This window comes from Myotis lucifugus, unplaced genomic scaffold (genome assembly GCF_000147115.1).
Source record: "Myotis lucifugus unplaced genomic scaffold, Myoluc2.0 scaffold_34, whole genome shotgun sequence".
Classification (NCBI taxonomy): domain Eukaryota; kingdom Metazoa; phylum Chordata; class Mammalia; order Chiroptera; family Vespertilionidae; genus Myotis; species Myotis lucifugus.
The window spans coordinates 7526828-7543158 of record NW_005871082.1 but is presented as its reverse complement, the minus strand read 5'-3'; positions in this window follow the sequence as shown (position 1 = coordinate 7543158).

Here is a 16331-nt window from a genome sequence, read left to right as displayed (position 1 = left end):
ATCTATCTATTATCTATCATCTATCTATCTATCTATCTATCTATCTATCTATCTATCTATCATCTATCTTCTATTTATGACAAAATCTTAATTTATGATGTGTTTTAAATAAACTACATTGCCTTGGATTTTTTTGTGTTTCTAGTGTACCTAAAAACAATAAAATCCAATTATTAAGATGCAAATTACAGAACAAGTGCAAGAAATCAGAGAAGACTAGGAAAACATTACTTCAGAAATATGGTTCCTTGAATGCTGTTTTTCAATATTTACCAAAAAAATTTGCTTCACTTGCTATTGTGCTCTTGAAATGTGCTGAAACTTATGAAAAATGCATGTATATTGATGCGTTTTATTTTCCACTGCCACTTATATGACCTCACTCATTGTAATTTATGAATTTCACAAAGGAATATATGCCAAAATGCATAAAGTGAGCTAAATTGTATCTTTATCCAAACTGTAATTTCTTTTACCAATTAAATAATTTTATTGGACAAAATATATGGAATAATTTATAAGCCAATAAAATTATAAGAATACAAAATGTGATCAGCATAATTATATAACTTCTTTGGAATACAATTTCTAATATTTCCAATCCACTGAGAATTAACCAGATTTTATTTTCAGTTATAAACATTAATGCTTTACATTTGCCATTATGTTATATAAACTCTATTCAATATTGGCTAACTTAAAAGGCATCCCACCAAATTTTCTTTCCATGGAGGTTACTAATGCTCACCACCTAACTCCAACTCCAGAGAAACAGATGCTCAGACAGTTAGCTAGGGCTAAACCTCACTCAGAAAGGCTCCCATTTAGCATGAATACTCTCCTGAAAATAAGAGAGCATCTTTCACCAACAAAGCAAAACCTTTCTCTCAGATATCATGAGTAAAATACCATAACTGCCTTTGCTTAATTTCACACATCAAATGAACTTTGAGGTTTATTTTTTTAAATCTAGGAATGTGCGTTGCCCATAGAGTTGGCCATGGGCTAGAGAGAAGACACAGCCAAGAAAGCCCACGAACCCAGGTTCTAGCCTAATGTATCTCTCTCTAATATATTTTAGTGCTAAGTCATTTTTACTGCTCTGGGTCTCAATTTTGTCATTTATAAAATGATGGAGTTAAAACACATCAGTGGATTTCAATGAGGGGGCAACTGAAGTTTAGAATTCACTGTCCTTAAAATCTAGGAATGGGGAACTTTACTGTGTCCATTATATATTTAGATATCAGGCTGTTATGCCCAGTTTTCAAGATCCCCAACAGACCAACAGGGAGCCAGCCAAGTCTGATGCAAAAGCAGAGAGTCCTTTATTCGAGCTAGCTCGGCTCCCCCACCTCGCAGACGGCAGGAAGCAGAGAGAGGCCGCCGTGGGAAAAAACAGGGTTTTAATAGGGGGTGGAGTCAGGGTAGGAGAGGGGACTGTGGGCCCTGCCGATTGGCCAGGCGCAAGTCGGTGTCTTGTTCCTGGGTGTGGCTAGCAGAGGCTTAGACTTCCGGGAAGAAGCTCCTTGCCAAGTACGTGGCTGCCCCAAAATGGAGGACACAGGGTAAGATGGAGGGCGTAGTCCTCGCCCTTTCAAGGCTTTTCCATAAAATTTTGTTTTAATAAAAGATCTCCACCACTAAAAATTTTAGAAAAAAAGCTATGTGGAAAAGAGGCTATATGAAGGTATCCTACTCTAATATCACTAGAACTTCTGAAAACTAGAGTGTATCCTATCCTGGGCCTTGCTTGTCTGTAAGTACTGACCACTATAAGAATGCCGTGGTAAATTCATGTGGTGGGTCAGGCAGAGAAAATGTTCGAAACAAAGCAATAGGGAACACTATCATACACAACATGTCGAAAACCAAACAAGCTATATTTGAAGATCCAGGTATCTGGAAAAGTTTTCAGACTTCAAATGTCAGTAGATCCCAGACACCAACTCAACACACCCATTCAGAACCTATGTGTATAAAACAGAGGAGTTTCTATATCTCTGAAAGAATCACACCTATACATGAGTATGTGAACACAGGGACACATATACAGGGTGGAGTAAAATTAGGTTTATAGTTGTTCATGTGAAAAATAATACAATAGTTAATAAATAATAACATAAGAATAAACCGTGTTTCACGCACTCACAAATATAAACACACTTTTGCCCACCATGAATATTTAGAAAAAATACTCTAGTTTTCTATAAAACCCTATGCTGAGTTACATTCTTGACACGGTGACAGTAGAATTTTTAAAAAAGTCATGCACTTCTCAGTGAAATCACTTCCTCTTCCCACTTGCTTTGAAATGACACACTGTTCACACCCTAAGTTATCAATACCAAGACCACTGATTTTCTGCATAAACCTAGACATGGCCTTACATGTTTCTCAACTAACCAGTGAACTGGGGTTCCATGAGGGTAGAGTCAGGAGTCTATAAGCCACTTTTGGGTGTCTACAAAACCCTGATTCTGTCTTATGGGGTTCAGGACATAGTACGCCAAAATATAGTGATTTGACATATTTAATGCCACATGCAGGAAGGGCTTTCTGAACTGCCTCTGAAGCAGGTCATATAATCTTCATGTGAGCAATGCCCTCCCTATAATTTGAGGAAGAGAGCATCTTTCTATTTGAAGACCAAGGGATACACAGAGGAGTCTGAACCAACAGGCTTGCTAAGTTTTCCTCAGTTTACTACACTTACCTAAAACTCTTTGTCCCATCATATCTTTCTTTCTTTTTTTAAAAATATATTTTATTGATTTTTTACAGAGAGGAAGGGAGAGGGATAGAGAATTTGAAACATCAATGAAAGAGAAACATTCCCTCCTGGGGATGTGCCCGCAACCAAGGTACATGCCCTTGACCAGAATCAAACCTGGGACCCTTCGGTCTGCAGGCTGACACTATCCGCTGAGCCAAACCGGTTAGGGCCCCATCATATCTTTCTATGAGTTTCCAGTTCTCATCAAACCTAGCACAAAATCAGTTAGGTTTAACCTTTTCTTCAGGTCATTTCTTTACAAATGAATGCTCCCATGTCACTTAAATCTTGAATAAATGTATACACTTTCCCCTTGTTAATATATCTTTGTTATAATGATCTCAGTCAAGAGCTTGGAAGGATAAAGGTAAAAGATATCTTTTCTCCCCAACTCAATCTCCAACTCAAAAGTTCTGAAAAATTAGGGACTAAAATTGCAGGCTATGCCACACCTACTCCTTATCAAAATGTCTTCATAATTATCTTTTCTGTGAAGGCTGTTGCTTAGACTTAATTGCCAATATTGAATCCTTTTCAAATCAACAAAGTGACTACATAAGCACAAATAATTCTTTCTTATACCTGTTCATGATAGATAATGTTAGACTGGGAGGAAGGGGGGTGAGAAGCACAGTCACAATTAAGAGTGCCAATTAACAGGAAAAGGTAGGCTAATAAAGAAACCAATTAGCAGTATACAGCTGATTCCTGCAGAAAGGAGAGGCCTGGAGAAAGTCTTATTATAAAGGTGACTTACAGGGGAGATACTTAAACTTGACTTCTAGTTTGCCTGCTTTACATAATCAGCTGAGCATCTTGTTTCTCAGTGTGTTTTGCTGTCAGAAAGCCAAAGGCAGACCAATTTTTGAAAGAGGCTCCGAATGAAGAGATGCTAAGCAAACCATCAATACTGCCTCATTAGGGAAAACACACACAAATACCGCATGTACACCTGCATATTCAGTATTGTTTTCCAGTTGCTTTTACTACGTGTGTCTGGGTGAGGAGGGTCTATAGTTCCAGGATATTTGCAATGTTCCTGTTTTCAAAGTTTCCTTAGACGACCAAGACTAAGTCTTGGAGATGAGACGCCATTGTAGCCTCCCTGACAGAACCCTCATTTTGTCTACTTTCAAGTTTCTAATGTCTTCAATTCAACAATGCATTGTTCCAGTCAATAATGTGAATTGTTTTGTAAGTTTAAAGTCAGAGAAGTTTTGTTTGTTTGGTTAAGTGTTTTTCAGAAAAAAAGAATGTGGATCATTTAAATTAATTGCATATTAATTTACATATAAATTGTTGCCTCTGTAGCTAAAGGCTATGTTCCCCAATAGTACGGCAGTCCTTGCATTGCTTATTAAGAAAGATTTCTCCCAAGACAGACTTAAATCCAGTGAAGACTGAATTGTGTCATTCACAGTCCCTGTTGCAGTCACAGCATCTACCATACCATAGCAGAGTCACAAACGAATTTGTTGAGTGAACTATTAGCTGTGTGACATCAAAAAGGATGGGAATGGTGCAGAAGCAAACTACATGAGGAACAAAAGTAAAACTCAAAGTCCTAATTTTCTATGTAGGAATTAAACAAGTCCTAAGGAGGAAAACGAAATCAATGAGATTTTTAATTTAGAGACCATCCCCAATGACTTTTGACATTTACAGGTATGTATCAACTCTGAAAAGTATTGAGCTTTAGCTGAGATAGAATCAGATGCCCCTACCTTCTCTCCCACCTGCCAATGTAGGATCCTCAAATAACTGCTACACAGTAGAAGCTCAAGAGTATTTGTTGAAAGAATGAGTATGTACTCAGTTACTTTTTATTTAATGAGTCCTAAATCATCAAATGAGAACGATCCCTCTACAGTAGCATTCCCCATAATGTGTTGTGCATTTTATACATACAATACAGTAAATGTCAAGGCTGGATGTAAGCCAGGTTCTACCAGGGATGAGCGCTTTAACTTTCCCTCTATTGCCCCCTACCTTGCATTATAAGAGACTCAGAAATCTTATTTGCTTGACTTAGAACATTCTTAACCTTTGACAATGGGGCAGCATTACTCTTAGTAAAAACAAACAAACAAATGAAAGCTGGCTACTTTAACATTTTCAGTAACAGAAAATACATATCTTCTAAATTGCATTCGCATGATTAAGTTTGTGAGATACATGGGGAAGAAGCAGTTTATATCAGAAGAATTGTGTGAATAATAGCTATTATTTAAATATGCTGAAGTTTACTTTAAAGCCTAACATGAGGTCAATTTTTGTAGATGTTTCATGTATGTGGGAAAAATGTGTACACCTAATTTTTAAATGCAGAATTTTAGATGCAGAATTTTCTGCATGTTATTTAGATTAAATATTAAATTATTTACATTTTAAAATATTTTTTGCTGATTTTTCCCCTTAACTTTTCTATATATATTGAATCTTCCACTGTAGGAATGACTTGTCTAATTCTTGTATTTCAGTGACTTGTTGATTTACATATTTTGAAACTATCTTGTCAGGTGCATTCATTTTCAAATTTTCTATAACTTCCTGATGTTAACCAAAATTAGTCACTGTGTTATTAAACAGATTATTTATATAAAAAAGAATTTTGACTGACATTACTAGTTTGATAAGCTTCATTTTAACAGCTGTTATCTGATAAATCTTTTTTTAATCCCAGGATTTATGCTTTTATTATACCCCTGTAAAGAGCATTGAGTTATATTTGTTGTACTCTAGTTGATATTCTTGACTTTTTATTGGCAAATGTGCCCATTCAAGTTTACATTGATAGTAAATACATTTGGTCTTTTGCTACCATCTGACATTTCATTTGCCATTCATTTTACTTCTTTTTTAATGTTTTTATTTCCTTTATTTTTTATTTACATGGACTGGAATTTATTGTTCTTGTAGTTCTACTCTCACCCTTCATTTTATTTTATCAAGTATGTTAAACTTCACTGAGACTTGAAGTAAATGAATTATTGATTATATGATCCCTTCTCCCAAAAAAGGACGTTAGTTTTGCTAAAGTAATTTCAGCTCAGGGAGAGAGTCTAATTTAGCTTTCTAGTGTTTTTGTGTGTGTGTGTGTGTGTGTGTGTGTGTGTGTGTGTGTGGTTTTGTTATTAATTCCTTGAAAATTAGAGCATGTGATAACAAAAAAGAGTTGGGAAGCTGGGGAAATGGTTCCCATAAATAGGAGCAGATATGTCAATGGGGCTCTCTCCAATTCCACTGGTCAGGACTATTCTCTTCACCTTGCCTAACCTCTAGGTAGCTGTCAATTACAGTATACAACATGCCCCAAATGCAAGGATAACCAACTACTTTGATGGGATTCTAGCCAAATACTTGATGGTGATTTTTTGAATTAATAAAATAATTTAAAAATTACTCTGGATAGAAACAAAATATATAATAGCATAGGGAATTGGGAATAGAAGAGCAATGAGAGAGAGCCTAACCCTAATGGATGAGTACAGGTGAGAACTCACTTGTTTTTCAGCAGCGAGTGGAAACCTTGCAGTATTTATCCTATTACAGAGCTTTAAAGAGAAAAATAAGCAAGCGTCCAAACAGAGCATCTAAAAAATCAGAGGAGAGTGTATTCTTCCCAAGAGAGGGATTTACTTACCATTGGAGGTGCCAGGGTTTTCTCCATTACTGTGTCCACTCACGGAACATTAAGACTTCCAGCCGAAGTTTAATACATGTATCACTCTCTTCAGCTCTATTTTAACCTACGTAGAGTGAGAGAGAAATTAGACTCTAAGACAGCCGTGGGCAAACTCCGGCCCGTTTGAAATGAATAAAACTAAAAAAAAAAAGACCGTACCCTTTTATGTAATGATGTTTACTTTGAATTTATATTAGTTCACACAAACACTCCATCCATGCTTTTGTTCCGGCCCTCCGGTCCAGTTTAAGAACCCATTGTGGCCCTCGAGTCAAAAAGTTTGCCCACCCCTGCTCTAAAATCAGGCCTGAGCCACAGGTTCAGCACACCTAGATGAAGACCAAGGGAAACAACTGTCCAAGGAGTACTATAAGAGTATGGAGTTGTGTCTGGCTTGTGCTAAGAGGTTAAATGTAGCCAGAAGCAGCTTGAAGATTGAAAACACTGAGAGGGATCAAGTGACCGAGTGATTTGTTCTTTATTAAAAACCAGATGTTTAATTACTTGACATTTCCAGTCATTTAGTTCATTTGAATCTCTCATAAGTCTCAAGTTGAATGATGGAGGTTCAAAGTCCATCTATTAAAATAAATGGGTGGAATCTTCAGAGAGAGCTAGAATTAAGATCAAAGTTATCCTTGGGGTTGATTCCCTCCTTTAGAAACAATAGTGATTTTTGGCAGGTTTGGAAAACTTTCATAAAAATACATTTTAACCATGAATCATATTTAAAACAGTGAAGGCACATATTGAATAGTATTTCCATTCCTTCCAAATAATGCATTATTTGTAGTTTGGAAGTTGAATTGATTAACATTATTGGTGGACTCCTTGTTTTATTTCAACATCGAGCACTATTCTTTAGTGTATGTAGGATCTCTACCCCATGTTAATTAAAAATAATCATCAAGAATTGCCATAAAAAGGAAGAAACAAAAAAAAGCAAAATGTACTAAAACTAGTAACATAAAAGGGGATAGAGATTTGTCAAGAGAAGACTACTGCATGGTTTAGATGTGCAATGAAGGAAAAACAAGGCAGAGTAACTAGCTTTGCAATTTCTACCCTGCTTTCCTGGACAAGTTACCACTTCCCTGCACCTCTATTTTCTTGTCAGCATTTTGAGGATAATAACAACATCTCACTAATCGTGTTTTTATGAGGATGAAGGGAATGTCTGTGAAATCTAATTATAAAGTGTAATGCACTGATGATCATTGAAAATCAGCAGAATTTCAATCTTCAAACCATTTGTATAGGAACATGCAATGTATTTCCTTTATTTGCTCCAGTTTAAGAATAGGTTTAAACCATTCTAGAGTGGAGATACCATTTGACAGATTGAACAAAAAATTCATTTCAACTGGACAGTTGTCTCTGAATTCAAGGACTGGAGAGGCAAGTGTTCTGTTGCTAATGTCATGTGGTCTACTTTTCACAGGGAATTTAGGTTCTTGGTGAACAGTCACGGATGACTTCTAATTAAGAAGAGATTGGACTACAGTTCATGGTCTTCAGGGTTAAAAAGATGTGTGCATGAAGCCAGGGAGGATTGGAAGGAAGAAAGACAGATTGGGAAATTGCAGTAATGGGTCCAGTAAAAGTCCAGGAGAAAAATCTATTGTGAAGGTAACTAGTTGTATTCCCAAAAGACCTGCTGCCTTGGAACTCTCACCAACTGATCGTGCTGCTTGTATGTACATAAATGTACTAAGAACCCGGGCCAGTCAGCCATCCAGTCTTTAAGTGAGTAGGGGAATTCCAGGTTTTTGCATCAAGCCTTCTTGCTGTCTAGCTGCTAGTAGAAACCATGTGGTACAATTATTTTGATAATTTCTAGTTACCCCCAGGAGATGCCTCCCTACCAGGCTCCAGAATGACTGAGTCATCACACCCTTTGCTCTAAGGTATATCTGAGTTTGGTGAGGAAAGTGAAGCTAGTTACTTTTATTATTAATAAATAAAGATGAGGTGGAAAGTTTTATCAGAATGTCTGAGCTAAGGAGAATAACTCCAGGGAAGCTTAAACTTTAGCAATGAGCTTCCTAGAAGGAAACAGTCTTATACACTCTCTTTGTATAGTAACAATTACATAATGAGGGATGCTTTTTTCCTAGTTGTCGTGCAGGTCTGCTTATGAGAGGGATTGAATAACATAGTGAAATATTTCTGAAGGAACAGTTCCATAAAAGGTTATTCTTTATCCCACACATTTTAAAATCTGTTTTTTTAAAAATATCATTTATTTAAACTAAAAACAAAAAACAGTTCACCCATTTCCCCCACCCTGCACCCCTTTGACTCAGAAAACCAGCATTTTGTTCTTAGTACTATCTATGATTACATTCTGTTAAATTCCATGTGAATGATCATACAAAAAACAATGAACAATTCATCAAATACTCAAAAAATAAAAATACAGAATACATAAAAATGCTGTTATGAAGTCAGATTATATGAACTCCTTGGCTAATCCCAAGAAATGTTATATACCTTGAAAATATATTGTTTTCTCAAGCCAACCTTGTAGATTTGTTGTTCTTTTTAAAAGGAAAATAATTTATTTGTTTTTAGATGCCACATATAAGAGAGACAAAACAGTAATTGTCTTTCTCAGTCTGATTTATTTTACTTGGCATATATGCCCTCAAGGTCCATCCATGTTATATAATTATCAAATATATAATTTTTAAATATTTTATCCCATTCAGAAATATTTTCTCCCATGCAATATATCGTAAAGTCCTTGTTCTTGATATAAAACTGAAAGCATAATCAGAAAATTTTAGGTCTACAGACATATTTTGAAAGGAACTGGAAAAAAAATGACATCAAGGTATTAAATTATCTCATTTTTCAGGAAAGTTTCTAAAGTCAGAATCTTTATTTTCATGAGTACAACAGGCTAACATATGTAGCATGAACATATATCTATAATAAAATATACACACATATATAAAAATAGGTTTGTATTTATTATGTGTAAAAAGAGAAAGCCATTTCTGCTTTCCTTTTGTTATTTGGTCTAAGATTTGTCAATGTACCAGGTGTCCTTACAGCCCCAAATATATTGAGTGCCAACAAAAATGAAAATGCCTTTTCACAGCTGAGGCTTGAAGCAAGCAACAGCCAGTTAGAGGTACTTTGGGGACTTTCTAAGGCAGATTTGTTCTCCAAGAAACCCTGGATACTGACATTTTAAATAAAGTGACATTTCTTCAGGTTTGTGGCATCAAGTAAGTACACATTGAGTAGAGCCTGGGTTCCCATAGCTTTCATCACATTGCATGCAGTGAAGAAACTGAAACTAGAGAAAATTCACTTAAAGAAAAAGAAACCAGACAAATAGGGAATACTCGTATACCTAAGAGGAGTTTCATTTTCTCTCTTTCCCTCTCCATCACATAGTTGGAATCCAGTTGCTATTACAGATAGAAAAACACTACCCATGGAAACAGTAAAAAATGAGAGGCCAAGCATCTGAGTGCCCACCTCTTCTGCTCTGGCAGGAAATTGATCATGATCACATGCATCTGATCCTAATAGATAGTCCCCGTTCTGAGCCCCAGGGAGGACGGCCAAAGAGGAGAGGAAAAACAACCCACGATCCCTGCCAAAATGCCAAAATGCCCTGAGGAAGAAATTGCTTCCTTGAGTTAAATCTGCAGATGATTTTAGCCTTGTGTTTATGTGCAAAAAAGGAGTCAACAGCATTACCATCTAATTCCATTTATGCCCCCAGATAGCGGTGGTATTCTCTCCAAAGTTACCAAATTTTTGTTTCAAATCCGTAGAAAATTAACGTTCTGTTAAATTCCATGTGAATGATCATACAAAAAACAATGAACAATTCATCAAATATTCAAAAATAAAAACACAGAGTACATAAAAAATGTTGTTATGAAGTCAGGTTACATAAACTCCTTGGCTAACCCCAAGAAATGTTAGATACCTTGAAAAGATACTATTTTCTCAAGCCACCATTATTATCATCAAATTAAATAAGTGCCATTCTCCTAAAAAAGAGGAATACTTCCAGGATAAGGAAGATATTTATTATGAATTCTTCCATTTAGGAACTAGAGTAGATGTGTTGTTGTTCTTTTGTAATATCTCTGGTTTTCATTCTGGCCACCTGGGACTATTGGGCAACTATGTCTATGTTACTTCAGTATCTCCCATTCTGTATGTTATAAATAGTGGTACATAAATGTTATTAGCACATGGCTACAGTTCAAGCCCTCTTGCCTTGAAGTACTAAAACACATATATCTATATATATAAAAGCCTAAGCGACTGAACGACTGGTCGCTATGATGTGCACTGACCACCAGGAGCTGCCCTCAGGTGGTCAGTGAGCTCCCACAGTGGGAGCACCTCTCAGCTGACTGACAGGCACCAGACGGAGGGCTCATGGCTGGCAAGCGCTGCTGCAGCGCTGCGAGCCTCTCCCAATCCGTACTGACTGGGCATGAGCCCGGGGCAGGTGCAGCAGGGCCGGGATGAGCGGGAGCAGCGGTCAGGAGCAGCAGGTAGCATTGAACTGTTGGTTTCGGCCCAATCCCCGCAGGCCACGCCGAGGGACCCCACTGGTGCACAAATCCATGCACCAGACCTCTAGTACATACATACATAAATAAATACACACATAAATAAATTATAAATCAAACTAGAGGACCAGTGCAATAAAACTCTAATGCACTGGTGGGGTCCTTCAGCCTGGGATCTGGCTGAAATAGGCTCTCTGACATCCCCCAACAGGTCCTGGATTGTGAGAGAGCGCAGGTCAGGCCGAGGGACCCCACCAGTGCAGGATCGGGGCCAGGGAGGGACCGCAGGAGGACTCCAGGGTGTATCTGTTCCGTCTCACCCAGTCCTAATCGGCCGTACTCCAGTAGCAAGCTAACCTACCGGTTGGAGTGTCTAACCCCTGTTGGTCAGTGCCTGTCATAGCAACTGGTTAAACAGTTGAACGGTTGGACACTTAGCATATTAGGCTTTTATTATATAGGATTATTCTTTTGCTAAGGAATATAATTAGAGGTAATGTCTTTGAAAGAAAATGTCTCTGGTTATGTCTAGATGAAAATTTTGTCCAAAGTTATTTTTTCCTGCATATTACAGTAATAGGAATTTGGACTTTTCAAGTTTCCCAGAGACATGCATTAGGAACCTGATATAGAAAATAAGAGGGAAGATTGTGAGATATAATGGTTCATGAATATTCTGGTGGCAGTTGGGGCTTAGGGAGGGCCAGGAACACAAACAAGTTCTCTGTAGGGAGAAATGGATTAAGATATTCCAGGAGGAATATTTGACATTCACCTTGTGTTCAGTTTATACTCTATTCTCTATTGCCTCCAAATGTTCACTAAAACTCTAATATAAATAATGGGTTTGTATTCCTGGGGTAAGGGAGGAGTACAAGACTATTTCAAGTCTGGCAGTAAATAACAGCAAAATTGGGGGGGGGAGGCTTAAAAGGTGCATACCATTAAATATATATTGCATTTATTTGATGTGAATATATGTTATTCACAGGTGTTAAAATGGGGCAGCATAGGGTCACAATAGGTGAGAAAAGACTGGAAGGTAAACATGCAGGCATTAACCTAAAGCAAGCATGTCAAACTTGCAGCCCCCGGGCTACATGTGGCCCACAATTAACCCTTTGAGTGCCAACAAATATCCTAGGAACTATGCTAAAATTGCCAAGGCATTTTTGCTGATTTTACAGCAGTTTAGGAAAAAAATTATGAATCACAAGTAAATGAAGTTACATATTCAATTTTAGAACTACAAACATTCGGCATCATAAGTAATCGGCACTTAGGTGCCATCTGTCAATAAAGAGTGAACTACTAGCATCTAATAGTGACACTGCAGGAGGAGCGCGATAGCGTTCCCGACACTTTTGGCGAAAGACAGGAGGAGCGCGATTGCGCTCCCCGGCACTCTAGGGGTTAATATTTTTGCAGCCCAGCCAATATAATGGTATGTAAGAAATGTTTTAATAAAAATTTTGTAACTTAATTTTTACAATATCCTGTTATACATAATCTTATATGCCTAATATGTTCAGTGTCCAGTCATCTGGTTGTCTGTTCAACCAATCAAAGCGTAATAAACTAATGATATACTAAGGCTGCTTAACTGCTCTCTATGATGTGCATTGACCACCAGGGGGCAGACACTCTGACCGGTAGGTTAGCTTGCTACTGGGGTCTGGCCGTTCAGGACTGAGTGAGACAGGCTGGACACACTCTGGATCCTTCCTGTGGTCCCTCCCTGGCTGGCCAACCTCCCACGTCCCTCCTCAGCCCTGATCGTGCACTGGTGGGGTCCCTTGGCCTGGCCTGCACCCTCTTGCAATCCGGGACCCCTTGGGGGATGTCAGAGAGCCAGTTTTGGCCCATCCCACAGGCCAGGCTGAGGGACCTCACTGGTGCACAAATTCGTGAACCAGGCCTCTAGTTATTAATAACAAACTACAACGTTCGCTAATGACTGATTACTAGAATGGTGTTGCATTCATTTCCCTTCCGTGCCTTACGCACAGGCGCACCATTTCTCTCCACTAATACTAGCAGCGAATATTTTAGCAGCCGATTGCCATGTCATTAGTCTTGGACTGACTTGTTTGGTGTGCACAACAGGAAATATTTCGCTTTTGGAGAACAAGAAAAATAGGTTTATTTGTGTTGCCCTTATTAATTTGTGCAGTTATTCAGTGTCTGATAAGTTAATGTTCAAGAAAAAATATTAATTTTTATTAAAATGTTCTATTATTTTATGTAAACGATTACTAATTTATTTCAGGCATTTGTAGTCAGCATGTCTCTATCAAAATAAACCTATGTTTCTATGAAAATTAAAGCTTTTGTTTTTTTGTGGCCCACATAAACTTAAACCCTGTTTATTTGGTCCCTGTTAGCCTTTGAGTTTGACATGCTTGAAAAAGAGATTATTCTGAGTCTGACAATCTCTTCTAAATCAAGAAAAGCCCTTTAGGTAATATTCTCTGGGAAAATCTAACCCTTCTTATATACTTTCCTAACTGTAAAACAAAGAGTTGTTTCTCACAAATCACTGGTTCAAATTTAGGCCAAGCTATTAAAAGTATACTTCCAAAGAGATCCTATTTCTGATTAGGTTTTAGTGACAGATCATCACCAATTCATCATGTAACTCCTTTGCTTAAGGTATTTTTTTGTTAATCTTGGGAAGAGTTAATACATTCAGTAACTATAAAGTTTTCTAGAAGGAAGAGAATTCCATATTGTGGATTTAAGATTACAACAGAAGATTATGTTAACAAGCTGATGCATATTTTTATCAGTATATGGATGGTGTTTACATATCAGGCCCTTTATTGGAAGCACTTCTTATTTGCATAAAATCATTTTGCATAATTAAATAAAAATGTGCAGATATTATATTAATATAAATAAAGAGGATTTATTTTCACCGGACCAAAACTTCCAATTAGAATTTAAAACTTTTACAGAAAGAAGGCAGATAAATCTATTATATTTTAATATTTTAAATAGAACTCTACATTTCAAATAAAACAGTAAGATGTATAGGAAATGCACCTCAGTATAATACGAAGCTTCATGAAATAATTCTTTGAATTTTGCTTTTAGAAAGAAAAAAGCTTTAATATTAAGAACCACCAATACTATATCATATTTACAAAGATTCATGCTATGTCTGTCAATTTCATAGCTTTCCTTAAATTATGGTGATTCACTGTTATGTGAATATACATAAAGTAATCTTCTCAACATTTGCTATACACTTTCTTGTAAAATTTAGCATTTACATTTATAATAGCACCATCGTGTGTCATCACTGAGCTCACAGTAATTCTGCTAACTCCCAAAGGTAACAATTTCCGGAAATCTTGTTAGTCAATTTCAATCTTTCCAGTCATGGTTGGACAGACACCTTAAAATAAGCTCTTCACTTTTGCTTAAAATAATTCAAGTTTGCTTACATTGATCATCCTAATTGGTAGCATATAGGGAAGTATTTATAACAACAAAATTGCTAAGTTTACCAAAGAATAATAAATTTAGATTAAGAAAGAAGACCTTGAACTAGAAAAGCAATCTTTACAAAGAGATCAGCCTCAAAAAGGATATGGAGAAAAGTTGAGGAGAATTCACATGAAGTCATTTCTATACTTTGAAGTGGATATGAAAACCATGCATCTTCCATCTCATCCCATGCAAAGACATAATCAAACTTGGACCTGCGCTAAACATATGGGTCTAAACTGAAACAAGTCAAAGAGAGGACAGACATGTGAAAGCCATTGTTGTCCCATCTTCTGAAGAGCCTGGGAAATCTGAACTGCATGCAAGACCACCTTTTAATCTAATAATTTATAATGTCCTTTCTGATATTTTCAGAAATTCTTACCCTGAAGGCACAGTAAGAAATATAGATTCAAGGCAAATATCACAACTTTCAGTTCTGGAATGTTTTCTCTTATCTCCAGATTTATTCTGCTCATGTTATTGTTCTTGATAGTTCTGGTTCAAGGTCTTCCATAAAATTATATTAAAGATGTCAGCCCAAAAAGCAGACATGTGAAAGGTTGACTGCCATGATAGCTTACATGGCTGGCAAATTGACCCATGCTACTGGCCTCTCTGTTCCTTGTCATTGGACCTCTGCATAAGGCTGCTTGAGAGCTCTCAGGACATGGAGCTGGCTTGGTGATTGAATTCCTCTAGAGTAGTGATGGTGAACCTTTTGAGTTCCGCGTGTCAGCATTTTGAAAAACCCTAACTTAACTCTGGTGCCATGTCACATATAGAATTTTTTGATATCTGCAACCATAGTAAAACAAAGATTTATATTTTTGATATTTATTTTATATATTTAAATGCCATTTAACAAAGAAAAATCAACCAGAAAAAGGAGTTCACAGGTCACCTCTGACACGCGTGTCATAGGTTCGCCATCACTGCTCTAGAGTAAATGATATAGGAGAGAACAAGGTGGAAGTAACAATATCTTCTGGTGCCTGTATGCTGCTTCTTGGACTTACTCATAAAAATATCCTAATTCCCCCTATATGCCCTTTCTACCTTGATTAGCTTAGTGACCTTGGAAACCATTTGTCAAAAAAGATAAAAGCAAAAGTGAGAGCTGGTTTGGGAGTACTGCTTGTTCCAACCAGGAACCCATTTTAAATTTCATTTAGGTCAGGTGAGAAATAAATGTATTGTGTTAAGCATCTGAGACTTAGGGTTTTATTTCTTAGAGCAGTGAGAAATTACCAAATCAAACAAACAGTGTGGGTTTTGTTAGAATCTAAAAGTTATTTAGTAAAGTCCAGGATAACGCTTCATTATTTTCTGAACAATTTGTTTTTCTTGATCTAATTCAAATTAAGTTTAAATTAAGCTTATAAATCTCTGTTAATTTTTGAGAAAATATTGGTTGAAATGCAATGGAATGGAAAAACATAGTGTGCACAGTTTTATTAATATTTTTAAAAAGCCACTCATATTTACAGCATTATCTACTATTTAAATGGCCAAAAATAATATAGAAGTGAGAGACTGTAGAATTTTCAAAATATGTGCTTTAATTACATATATATTTTGTTACACATGTCAAGAGGCTTAACATTTTAGATGGGAATCATGATATGGGTATCTGCTGCAAGAAAACAAAGTAACAAGAAGGAAACTAAAATACCTCAAAAATTGAAAATAATCTTTTCTATATTTTGAGAACAATGTGAAAATTTTAGCTTATCACATTTTTATTAACTCAAAGATGCACCTACTTATAAATATATATTTATATCCACTTCAAAGTATAGAAACATATATATGTATATAGACAGAG